Genomic DNA, 13413 nt, shown 5'->3' with positions numbered 1-13413 from the left:
ACCCGTGTCCCCTGCATCGGCAGGCGGACTCTCACCCACTGCACCACCAGGGAAGCCCCAGTGAGCCTGTTTAAGTCCATTTTGCGCACAGGGAAGCTGGGTGGTGGCCTTCCTGGTGCAATTTGAGGGGGTTCTGGGGGAGACCTCACAATCTAATAGGATAGAGATGTACTTCACATTTACAGGTGCTTGCAATTTCAGCAATTAGGTATTCCTTTCTGTCTTCAAATAAAACTTTGGTGCTTTACAAGTGACATTAAAATGCAAATAACCCTAGGAGGCATAACACCTTGGACTCTTTTCAGATAATATGTTGAAGAAGATTCAACTTTAATTCAGCTCATTTCAGTTCACTTGACTTCACTTTGATTCATATGAGCCCCTACTAAGTGCAAAGCTCTTTTCTGGATTTTCATTGTGGAAGGAAAAGATGAATCAGGTAAGTTTTTGTCTTCTGCAATCTTCTCAGAGGGACAGAGGGAAAATATTTTGGCTTTGTGCGCTACATGGTCTTTGACACAATACTCAATTTTGCCATTTGTAGCCAGAAAGCAACACGTACACCAATGTGACCGCTGTTCTAGATGCTTATAATAGGTCAGGAAATTCACTTAAGCTTATCCTCTGATGAAATAACACCCCAAGAGGCATTTGTAGCACACAGGCATTGACTGGAAAGATCACTGGAATCACCTGGAAAACTTATAAAAATATGAATGTCTGGGTCCTCTGCTGAGGTCCAGGGATTCAGATAGAATTGGTCTGGGGGTATAATCTGGGTACTGGGATTTTTCAAAGATCAACCAAGTTTTAAGAAGCACCGTTGTAGATATGAAAACACCTGGGAAACGTTTCTAGATGCAGAAGGCTCCAGCAGCAGTACTGGGCTGGGAGAATGGAGATTTCCACAGGTGGGCTGTGTGCCTCAGTTCTCTGGGAAAAGGACATTAACGTGAAAACTTTCCTACCATACTGAAGAACTTGAAAGAAATTTAAGAAACTTTACTATACTTATAGAAAGATCAGTAATTGATGATAAGTTGTTTTACAAAATCAGAACAGCCTGTATCTACCTGAACCTGGAAATTATTATAGCAAAGACTGGGCTGCTATAGGCCCAGATACATAATATCTGTATTCAGATGCTACCTATGTTAATTTCCAAGGACTGCTGTAACAAAGTACTGCAAACTGTGGCTTAAAACAACAGAAATTTATTCTCTCACAGTTTTGGAGACTGCAAGTCTGAAGTCGAGGTGTTGACAGAGCCATGCTTTCTCTGTAAGCTCTAGGAGAGAATCTTTTACCAGGCTTTCTCCTAGTTTCTGGTAGTTTCCAGCAATCCTTGGTGTTTTTTGGCTTGTAGACGTATTGGGTTGGCCAAAAAGAGATGTTACAGAAAAACCTGAACGAACTTTTTGGCCAACCCAATACCACCCTATCTCTGCCATCATCACATAGTTCTCCTCCCTGTGTCTCTTCCCTTCTTAGAAGGACCCCAGTCATATTGTATTAGGGATCACTCTGTAATGGAGCAGGACCCTAAAAGGGCTTCCTGGGACAGAGCCCCTGCCCACGTCCTCTGCCTGCCTCCTGTCTGTAGAAAAACTTTAGCCTCCTAGGTCTTCCTCGAGTTCCAAAGAATAAATTTAATCAGAGACGTGAGAAAATGCAAAAACAAAGGAAAACAGCCAAGCAAGACAAAACGATAATAGTTTAGCCATTAAACAAAGTCAAGGACCTTTAGTTTCCCCTCAAGGGCTATAGATAATATTCTGAGCCGTGTTCTTTGAGCTGTTTTACAGATACTGAAACCCCCGCCAGGTGGAAGAAGTTAACTGCATGCTGCCCACAAGCACGTAGACCCCAGAACAGTGGAATCAGAAGGTTGATGATGTTGACTCCCAATTACCTCACCACCAACCAATCAGAAGAATGTCCATGAGCTGATCACGCACCCCATGACCCCCTCCCTCACCCTGTCTTTAAAAACCCTTCCCTGAAAGCCTTCGGGGAGTTTGGGTCTTTTGAGCTTGAGCTGCCTGGACTCCTTGCTCAGTGCCCTGCGGTAAACCTTGTACTTTTCTTCACCACAACGCAGTGTCAGTAGATTGGCTTCACTCTGCACGGGTGAGAAGACCCTAGTTTGGTTCAGTAACAACTGTGTTCCACTATGACCTCATTTTATCTTACATCTTAATTACATCCACAAACATCCAATTTCCAAATAATGTCACATTCACTGGTACCAGCTGTTGGGGGACACTCTCATATGAACACTTATGTTATCCTTGTGTTCGAAGGGCAGAGGTACTATGGAATAGTGGAAGGAACACTGGTCTTGAATCTTAGGGAAGAGTTTGTAGCTTCATTGGTAAAATGGGACTAAGAATCAGGAAAATAATAATTAGGAGCGTAAAGAAATTTTTCAAACAGAAAAGCCCTATAAAATTTAAAATATGAAATGTAAAGGGAAACTATGTAAATAAATTAAAATGTGATGTGTATATTCTCAGGTTAACAGGCAGTTTGGATTTAATAAAGAGGCAAGTTCCAGACCACATTGGTGGCCTCTGCAGTAGCAATGAAGTCCTTGTTCTATAGGCCAAGGTTCTTGCTGCTGTTACCATCTATTAAATCACAGATGGCCAGAGCCTTGGGCGCCCCCTAATCACTGTGAGAGGGGAGTTGCTGTTTGGAAAATTGTTGTCCCTTGAATTTCTAGGAAGGCATGAAGATAGCGTGTTCTCACCTTGCCAGTTTGTTGCAAAGTGGGGTGCCTCCTCTGGGTAAATCTCCTGCCTCCTATTTTCTCAACCTAAATGATGCCACAGACACACTGCTTCAAGCCTTCAACATGCTGAGTACCAAGCGAGAAAGGGAGTGGCATAGTCGAAAGTTGGGAGAACTGGCACCTGGGTTGGATGAGACATTGTGTCTCACTGTCCTCATCTGTACACTGGGGATGAGAGTACCAATACTTCAGACTCACTCTGAGTGTTCACAAACACAAGATGTAAAGTTCTTAGCACAAAGTCAGTGGTCTATCACATTAATACAGCATCAGGACAAAAGCTTGGCATTTTAATTCTCTGCAATTCAAATCCAGCATCAGGACACAGACTGTGTCAGGGGAGTGAAAGGGGCCAAAGACACCCTGTAGGATTCAAAAATCGCTCCTTAAAGAGATTAGCAGTGCCCAAGATGGACAGAAAAATAATGTTGCCAAGACAGAGTGACTCTCCCACTGGAGCCCCGTCCCCATGAGTGCAGGAGTGAGGGTCGGTCATGGCCCCAGTGGGCAGCCTGAGCTAGATGGCCAGAATCCAATTCCCACTCTGCCCATAGGGCAAACACTCACCCAAAAGGCTGCTTATGAAGGGCAACAGATGCACGCCCAGCCTAAGGTCCACTTCCGGGGATGTACGAAGGGTGGGTGGAAGGTAGTGCAGCAGGCTCCACGCCTAAGCCCACAGACCCAGAGCTTAATGTGCATTTGGAAAGAGGTTCCCTTTGGCACACGAAGCTCACTTTGGTGAGGAGCACCATGAAGCTGGGACAGGCTGGGAGAATTTAAAATTAACCCAAGGGTCGTGGAGAGCATCCAAAGGGCAAAGAACAAAGTCTCTGTTTATTCATTCCACCCCGGTTCCCTCCCTCTCCCAACCTCTTCAGAAACCTTTGCTCTCTTTGGCCCTTTCTCAGGTTGCAAGTCCACACCACCTCCTCCTCCCACTTAGACACGGTCCCCAGATTCAGGCAGTGATGCTGAAGGGGCACGGGGCAGAGATCTACACGGGAAAATGAGACCAGATGATTATGTCCAAGGATTACGTTCACATCTCGTGTGTGTGTGTGTGTGTGTGTGTGTGTGTGTGTGTGCGCGCGCGCGCGCGCGTGTCTCGGGGGTGGTGTGGAGAGTGTTGTGAGGCCTATTATTAGAATGAATCAGGATTAGGGACTCTCACCCAGTAACAAAAGATGGGGTATCTGGACTATGAATGACTATCAGCCTGGCTTTCCTGCTCAGCCTACCCCCACCCCACCCTTCCTAATGGGTAAAACCAGCAGTATATTAATTGTGGGGTAAGTAGAATGCTGTGGGTGGAAGGGTGAGATTAAAGGGTGGAAAGTCGAATTAGCAGGTGTCTATTTCAAAATGCAGGTGAGCTGTCAGCCCTGAAGCAATAGGGAACAGAAAGCCAAGCTACTGCCAACCAATGATGCATGTGAGTTATTTCCTTCTTTTGTCCTAAAAGTTGGACGCAAACCCAGCCTAATGTATAGCAGGAGGTCATATGGCAAAGGGGACTACTTTGATTTCTTTTGTTATGGAATCCCATAGACAATTTTGTATTTGGTCGGTAAGTCTGACAAATGACAAGTTGTCAGTGAGAAGTAAAGCAAATATACTCTTAGTTGATTCAGATCTTAAAATGATTAGGGGTGAGTGTTTGCCTTGAGAGCAAACGGTGACTTGGGAAGTATTAGAAGATTACTTCTACTTAACTGGCTGGGTGACTTTCTTGTTAAAAGTATTACACAACACTTGTAGAAATAAAAAGGCATATTTTGATTCTTCAAATTCTCATGTACCATGAAAACACAAAATTTTATTACAAGTCAACTATGGGAAGGGTTCTTGGCAAGGCACTAGAGGAAAGAAAGGCAGCACAAATACAAGAACAACGTAACAGGCCAAGAGTGATGAGCGGCAGAGCAAGGGGTGTGGATGAAATTTTTCTTCATTCAGAAGATGGTGAGAATGCTTTCAGTTGGAGATTAGGAAAGCCTTTTTAAGAAAATGATATTTGAGTCAGACTTCAGTGATGAGAAATAGAGGTCGAGGGGAGCATAGGAATTACACATGAACAGAGAAATACAAAGCAGCATGGGCTGTATTTTGTAAATGTTGCACAGTTTTTTTGGACAAAATATAGCCAAAGGCAGATTGCTGTGTTGGTGTTTCTCAATCCTGGTCGTGCATTAGAACCGCCAGGGAGCTTTTAAACACCCAGTGACCAGGTCATATTCTAGACCAACTGAATCAGAAACTCAAGACGCAGGACCCAAGCATCAGTATTTATTTACTTATTTTTTAACATGCCCCAGGTGATTCCAGTGTGCTGGCATGGTGAAGAATCTGCCTGTAGCTGACAATTAACTACAAACAAGGCCCCAGATTCTATTCTCACTTAGTACGGCCTGGAGAGAAACTTTTCACTGGAGAAAAGGTACATTAAAAAAAAAAGTTGGGGGCTTCCCTGGTGGCACAGTGTTTGAGAGTCCGCCTGCCGATGCAGGGGACACGGGTTCGTGCCCTGGTCCGGGAGGATCCCACATGCCGCGGAGCGGCTGGGCCCGTGAGCCATGACTGCTGAGCCTGCGCGTCCGGAGCCTGTGCTCCGCAACGAAGTTGGCTCTTTAATATATTTTGACTAATTTATCTTGAGAAGCATTATTAAATGGTTTCCTTGTTCACCTCAGAAGAGATTATGGGAATAGCAATAGAGAAACCTAGGACTAGAAAAAGAGACTGTGGCCAAATCACAGAAGATCTTAGTGCCAGGCCAAAGAGCATGACTTTTTCTTTAATTGAAGTATTTAACTGAAGCATTACAATATTGTGTAAGTTACAGTGGACAATACAGTGTACAGTGTACAATATAGGGATTCACAATTTTTAAAGGTTATACTCTAATTATAGTTACAAAATATTGGCTATGTTCCCTGTGTTGTACAATATATCCTTGTAGTTTATTTTATAGCTCGTAGTTTGTACCTCTTAATCCCCTACCCCTACATTGTTCCTCACTCCTTCCCTCTCCCCACCAGTACCTTCTAGTTTGTTTTCCACATCTGTGAGCCAAGAAGGATGACTTTTATTCAGTGGTCACACTGAAAGTTTTAAATGAGGAATGAATGAACAGTCATAGATGTGGTGAGGGATATTCATATGTTAGGTGTTTGCAGGGTTGAAGCAATGGAGGGAGAAGGCCAATTAGGAGATTACAGAAGTAATTCAAGCAGGAGCTTGTGGTAAAACTCATGTGTACTCATGCGGTAAAACTTCCCCTTCCCTTCCTCCGGCCAAGGGAGAAACCTGAGGGCTAAAATTGTGTCCTGTACCTTCTAAAGAAGCCAGGAGTGAGTTGGGGCACATGCCATTTTAGCTTACATTTGGAGGAATGATGTAACAGGGGTAGGGAGGGAGATGTAGCACTGAGAGGCTGTGGATTCCTCAGAGACTAGCTGGATGGGATTTCTGAGGAGTTTCAGTTTGGGGGATGCTTGGTTGTATTCGATTTCAGATTTATTTGGGGGAAAAAGAGTCATAGCTTGGAGTCACCCACCCACCTCAGCCCCAACCATGGGACTGCCCTTTAATCCCTTTTCCCAGAACAAAGGGAAAGAAATAGTTCCATGGTATAGCATGGTAGGAGAGTCATCAAAGGGGTTCCAGAAAGCAGATGTGGTCAGGGTATTAAAGGTTACAAAGAGGTCAAAGTAAGTGAGGAGCCTGAGTGACAGCAGATTTTGGTGTAAACTTTCAAAATGGGTTAGCATAGCAAGCCTGAGGCCGCTATCCTTAGAAAGACCTGCTTGCAAGATTGGCCTAGGCTGGCAGCTGGGTTCCTACATTTTAAGAACGCTCTCCCCATTCCCTAACTGATAAGAGTGGCTCCCTGTGCCTAAAGGCTATGTGCAGTGCAGGTGATGCTAAACCCTGGCTTCTCTCCTGGTAGTCTGAATGCTGCTGTGTATGAGGTAGAGGGTGCCCACCTGACCAGCCTCCAGGAAAAACCTTGGGCACTAAGTCTCTGATGGACTTCCCTGGCAGATGACATTTCACACATGCTACTGGTTTTGCTTTGTGTCCTTTTGCTGTAATAATCATAGCTGTGACTATATCCCAGGTCCCATGAAACCTCCTGGTAAACCATCAAACCTGGGAGTGGTTTTTTTTCTTTTTTTAGCATCTTTATTGGAGTATAATTGCTTTCCAATGCTGTGTTAGTTTCTGCTTTATAACAAAGTGAATCAGTTATACATATACATATGTCCCCATATCTCTTCCCTCTTGCGTCTCCCTCCCACCCTCCCAATCCCACTCCTCTAGGTGGTCACAAAGCACCAAGCTGATCTCCCTGTGCTTATGCGGCTGCTTCCCACTAGCTATCTATTTTACGTTTGGTAGTGTATATATGTCCATGCCACTCTCTCACTTTGTCCCAGCTTACCCTTCCCCCTCCCCGTGTCCTCAAGTCCATTCTCTAGTAGGTCTGCGTCTTTATTCCCATCTTGCCCCTAGGTTCTTCGTGACCATTTTTTTTTTTTAGATTCCATATATATGTGTTAGCATACGGTATTTGTTTTTCTCTTTCTGACTTACTTCACTCTGTATGACAGACTCTAGGTCCATCCACCTCACTACAAATAACTCAATTTCGTTTCTTTTTATGGCTGAGTAATATTCCATTGCATATATGTGCCACATCTTCTTTATCCACTCATCTGTTGATGGACACTTAGGTTGCTTCCATGTCCTGGCTATTGTAAACAGACCTGCAATGAACATTGTGGTACATGCCTCTTTTTGAATTATGGTTTTCTCAGGGTATATGCCCAGTAGTGGGATTGCTGGGTCATATGGTAGTTCTATTTTTAGATTTTTAAGGAACCTCCATACTGTTCTCCATAGTGGCTTTATCAATTTACATTCCCACCAACAGTGCAAGAGGGTTCCCTTTTCTCCACACCCACTCCAGCATTTATTTTTTGTAGATTTTTTTTTTTTTTTTTTTTTTTTTGCGGTACACGGGCCTTTCACTGTTGTGGCCTCTCCCGCTGTGGAGCACAGGCTCCGGACGTGCAGGCCCAGCGGCCATGGCTCACGGGCCCAGCCGCTCCGCGGCATGTGGGATCCTCCTGGACCAGGGCACGAACCCGTGTCCCCTGCATCGGCAGGCGGACTCTCAACCACTGCGCCACCAGGGAAGCCCCTGTAGATTTTTTGATGATGGCCATTCTGACTGGTGTGAGGTGATACCTCATTGTAGTTTTGATTTGCATTTCTCTAATGATTAATGATGTTGAGCATTTTTTCATGTGTTTGTTGGCCATCTGTATATCTTCTTTGGAGAAATGTCTATTTAGGTCTTCTGCCCATTTTTGTATTGGGTTGTTTGTTTTTTTGATATTGAGCTGCATGGGATGATTGTAAATTTTGGAGATTAATCCTTTGTCAGTTGCTTCATTTGCAAATATTTTCTCCCATTCTGAGAGTTGTCTTTTCGTCTTGTTTATGGTTTCCTTTGTTATGCAAAAGCTTTGAAGTTTCATTATGTCCCATTTGTTTAGTTTTGTTTTTATTTCCATTTTTCTAGGAGGTGGGTCCAAAAGGATCTTGCTCTGATTTATGTCTTAGAATGTTCTGCCTATGTTTTCCTCTAAGAGTTTGATAGTGTCTGGCCTTACATTTAGTTCTTTAATCCATTTTGAGTTTATTTTTGTGTATGGTGTTAGGGAGTGTTCTAATTTCATTCTTTTACATGTAGCTGCCCAGTTTTCCCAGCACCACTTATTGAGGAGGCTGTCTTTTCTCCACTGTATATTCTTGCCTCCTTTATCAAAGATAAGATGACCATATGTGCGTGGGTTTATCTCTGGGCTTTTATCCTGTTCCACTGATCTATATTTCTGTTTTTGTGCCAGTACCATACTGTCTGATTACTGTAGCTTTGTAGTATAGTCTGAAGTCAGGGAGCCTGAGTCCTCCAGCTCTGTTTTTCGTTCTCAAGATTGCTTTGGCTATTCGGGGTCTTTTGTGTTTCCATACAAATTGTGAAATTTTTTGTTCTAGTTCTGTGAAAAATATCAGTGGTAGTTTGATAGGGATTGCATTGAATCTGTAGATTGCTTTGGGTAGTAGAGTCATTTTCACAATGTTGATTCTTCTAATCAAAGAATATGTTATATCTCTCCATCTATTTGTATCATCTTTAATTTCTTTCATCAGTGTCTTATAATTTTCTGCATACAGGTCTTTTGTCTCCTTAGGTAGGTTTATTCCTAGATATTTTATTCTTTTTGTTGGAATGGTAAAGGGGAGTGTTTTCTTAATTTCACTTTCAGATTCTTCATCATTAGTGTATAGGAATGCAAGAGATTTCTGTGCATTAATTTTGTATTCTGCTACTTTACCAGTTTCATTGATTAGCTCTAGTAGTTTTCTGGTAGCATCTTTAGGATTCTCTAGGTATAGTATCATGTCATCTGCAAACAGTGACAGCTGTACTTCTTTTCTGATTTGGGTACCTTTTATTTCCTTTTCTTCTCTGATTGCTGTGGCTAAAACTTCCAAAACTACGTTGAATAATAGTGGTGAGAGTGGGCAACGTTGTCTTGTTTCTGATCTTAGTGGAAACGGTTTCAGTTTTTCACCATTGAGGATGATGTTGGCTGTGGGTTTGTCATATATGGCCTTTATTATGTTGAGGAAAGTTCCCTCTATGCCTACTTTCTGGAGGGTTTTTGTCATAAATGCGTGTTGCATTTTGTCAAAAGCTTTCTCTGCATCTGTTGAGATGATCATATGGTTTTTCTCCTTCAATTTGTTAATATGGTGCCTCACATTGATTGATTTGCATATATTGAAGCATCCTTGCATTCCTGGGATAAACCCCACTTGATTGTGGTGTGTGATCCTTTTAACGTGCTGTTGGATTCTGTTTGCTAGTATTTTGTTGAGGATTTTTGCATTGATGTTCATCAGTGATATTGGCCTGTAGTTTTCTTTCTTTTTTTTTTTTTTTTTGCGGTACGCGGGCCTCTCACTGTTGTGGCCTCTCCCGTTGCGGAGCACAGGCTCCGGACACGCAGCCTCAGCGGCCATGGCTCACAGGCCCAGCCGCGGGGCATGTGGGATCTTCCCAGACCGGGGCACGAACCCATGTCTCCTGCATCGGCAGGCGGACTCTCAACTACTGCGCCACCAGGGAAGCCCTGTAGTTTTCTTTCTTTGTGACATCTTTGTCTGGTTTTGGTATCAGGGTGATGGTGACCTCGTAGAATGAGTTTGGGAGTGTTCCTCCCTCTGCTATATTTTGGAAGAGCTTAAGAAGGATAGGTGTTAGCTCTTCTCTAAATGTTAGATAGAATTTGCCTGTGAAGCCATCTGGTCCTGGGCTTTTGTTTGAAGATTTTTAATCACAGTTTCAATTTCAGTGCTTGTAATTGGTCTGTTCATATTTTCTATTTCTTCCTGGTTCAGTCTCAGAAGGTTGTCTGGAAATGGTTTTGTTGACCCCTGACATAATAAGGAAAATTTAAGACCAGCTTAGTCAGAGAAATCAAGAGGTCTTGAACTAGCAAATCTTTAATTGCCACAGTGGGTCTATGTGCCTTTGAACATCATAAGGGAAAAAGTTTTGAATTGAAATTGTTTATCCAAGCTTTCTGATTATGATGGAAACTGATGTTTTTTACTTCCTTTAGAGGAATGAAAGGTGAACACAGTGAAAAGAACAACTCAGAAAAATAAAATTTAGACCTCAACATAATAAAGGTTGTTGATTACACTGTTGGGGGGAATGTAAATTGGTTCAGCCACTATGAAGAACAGAATGGAGGTTCCTTAAAAAAGTAAAAATAGAGCTACCATAGTATCCTGCAATCCCACTCCTGGGCATTTATCTGGAAAAGACCAAAACTCTAATTCAAAAAGATACATGTACCCCAATGTTCATAGCAGCACTACTCACAATAGCCAAGACATGGAAGCAACTTAAGTGTCCATTGACAGATGAATGGATAAAGAAGACGTGGTACATGTATACAATGGAATATTACGCAGCCATAAAAAGAATGAAATAGTGCCACTTGCAGCAACATGGTGCAAAATATCATGCTAAGTGAAGTAAGTTAGACAAATATCGTAAAGTATCACTTATATGTGGAATCTAAAAAATGATACAAAGGAACTTATTTACAAAGCGGAAATAGGCTCACACACATAGAAAACAAACCTACGGTTACCAAAGGGGAAAGGGGGGGAGGGATAAATTAAGGATTTGGTATTAACAGATATAAACTACTATGTATAAAATAGATAAACAACAAGGACCTACTGTATAGCACAGGAAACTATATTCAATATCTTGTAGTAACCTATAATGGAAAAGAATCTGAAAAAGTATATATACATATATAACTCAATCACTTTGCTGTACACCTGAAACATTGTAGATCAATTATACTTCCATAAAAAAATAAAATTTGAAAGAAGAAATTATGGAGCCTTTATACCTGTATTATAAAGTTTTAAAACTTCATTTTTGTCTCCTGCTGCCTCAACATCCTCTGCCACAGTAGTGAGCATCCTGCCCAGGTGACCAGGTGCACTAGTGTGACAAGGCTGGCCCCTGCTGCAGTTCTCCTCTCTGAACTCCTAGGAAGTTTCAAATGCTCCAGTGCAATCCCCTCAAGCCTTTTCTAGTGTATTCCACCCTGACCTTCAAAAAAGGTGTTTGCCCACAGGTCTTTCTCTTTCTCTCAGCTTCCCTCCTGCTTGGTTGAGCCTGTTCTCCAGGTACTTGTCTCATATGGTCCCCTCTTGTTGTGCAGTGACACTCTCTCTCAGACTGGTGAGTATAGTAAACTTTGTTTTCCTGTGTCTCTCTTAGGTCCCCTCTTGTGGCCACACCTAACTGACCACCACACAAAAGAACACAGAATAGGGCTTCCCTGGTGGCGCAGTGGTTGAGAGTCCGCCTGCCGTTGCAGGGGATATGGGTTCGTGCCCTGGTCTGGGAAGATCCCACATGCCGCAGAGCGGCTGGGCCCGTGAGCCATGGCCGCTGAGCCTGTGCGTCTGGAGCCTGTGCTCCGCAACAGGAGAGGCCACAACAGTGAGAGGCCTGCGTACTGCAAAAAAAAAAAAAAAAAAAAAAAAAAAGAACACAGAATAATACCACTCAGTGACATTCATTTTTCTAGGTCTAATTTCAACATCATAAAAGAAGGACATGATAAATGCTGAATGAAGTAGAAAGGCTAATGAAGAGGATGGGCATGCTTTACCTGTATCAGCTTAGGCTGCCATAATAAAATACCATAGATTGGGTGACTTAAACAACAGGAATTTATTTTTTCACAAAAATAAATGGAGGCTGGAAGTCCAAGATCAGAGTGCCAGCAAGGTTAAGTTCTAGTTCTCTTCCTGGCTTGCAGACAGCTGCCTTCTTGCTGTGTCTTCACATGGTGGAGAAAACACCATCTCTCTCTTCCTCTTCTTATAAGGGTACCAGTTCTACTGGATCAAGGCTCCACCTTATGACCTCATTTAACATTAATCACCTCTCTAAAGGTCTGATATCATGTGGAGATTAGGACTTCAACATATGGACTTTGTAGTGGGTACAATTTAGTCTATAGCCTTGTCCTTCTTGACGAACCTTCTCTGGACCTCCAGCCACCATCTTTTTTTGTAACGAACTGTCTCAAATGATAAGTAATAACTGTGCAGCATTTCTACACCAGGCATCATGCCTTGAACCCTCTGCAATTCTGTTTGTCTGTCTCAAAAGTCCACTGACATTTCTGTCTTTCTTTTCCTGGTTTTCACACTCTTTCTCTTTTGCATCCATGCTGCTTTTGCCTTCCGGTTTCTCAAAATTCCTTCCTTTTATTGCTTTCCAAAATCTGTATTTACCATGTTTGTAATAATATCCTTGACCCACTTCTTTCTCTTTCAACTGCTTTGTAAAAACTTTTAGTTTGGAAAATCTCAAAAATACAAAATCAGAGAGAAGAGTACAATAAACCCTCGTGAAACCATCTCATATTATGGCCAACTTTTTTCATTGATATCCTCCATCCCAGAATTTTTTTTTTTAACATCTTTATTGGGGTATAATTGCTTTACAATGGTGTGTTAGTTTCTGCTTTATAACAAAGTGAATCAGTTATACATATACATATGTTCCCATATCTCTTCCCTCTTGCGTCTCCCTCCCTCCCACCCTCCCTATCCCACCCCTCCAGGCGGTCACAAAGCACCGAGCCGATATCCCTGTGCCATGCGGCTGCTTCCCACTAGCTATCCAGGATTGTTTTGAAGCAAATCTCAGACTACATATCATTTTCTACATAAATATTCCAGAATATATTTCTTAAATATAAAGATTTATAAAATCACATCCATAATATTTATTATCACACCTAAAAAGATTAACAGTAATTCTTTAATGTCAACAAATATCCAGAAAGTGTTCAAAATTCCTTGATTGTCTCTTGAATATTTTTTTTCACAGTTAGCTCACTCAAACTAGGACCCAAACACACTGCAAGCTTGAAATGCCTCTCAAGTGTCTTTTAATCTACAGATACTCCTTTCCCGTTTTTTTTTTAATC

At 42.3% G+C, this 13413-nt stretch overlaps 1 pseudogene; it reads right to left on the bottom strand.

Annotated features, from left to right (window-relative positions):
• LOC132423328 (putative elongation factor 1-alpha-like 3) overlaps positions 1-3508 on the bottom strand; it is a 193700-nt pseudogene extending 190192 nt beyond the window's left edge.
• Between the last annotated feature and the right edge of the window lie 9905 nt (positions 3509-13413).

This window comes from Delphinus delphis, chromosome 3 (assembly GCF_949987515.2).
Source record: "Delphinus delphis chromosome 3, mDelDel1.2, whole genome shotgun sequence".
Lineage (NCBI taxonomy): Eukaryota > Metazoa > Chordata > Mammalia > Artiodactyla > Delphinidae > Delphinus > Delphinus delphis.
The sequence above is the reverse complement of the archived record's forward strand: the minus strand, read 5'-3'. Positions and strand labels throughout refer to the sequence as shown.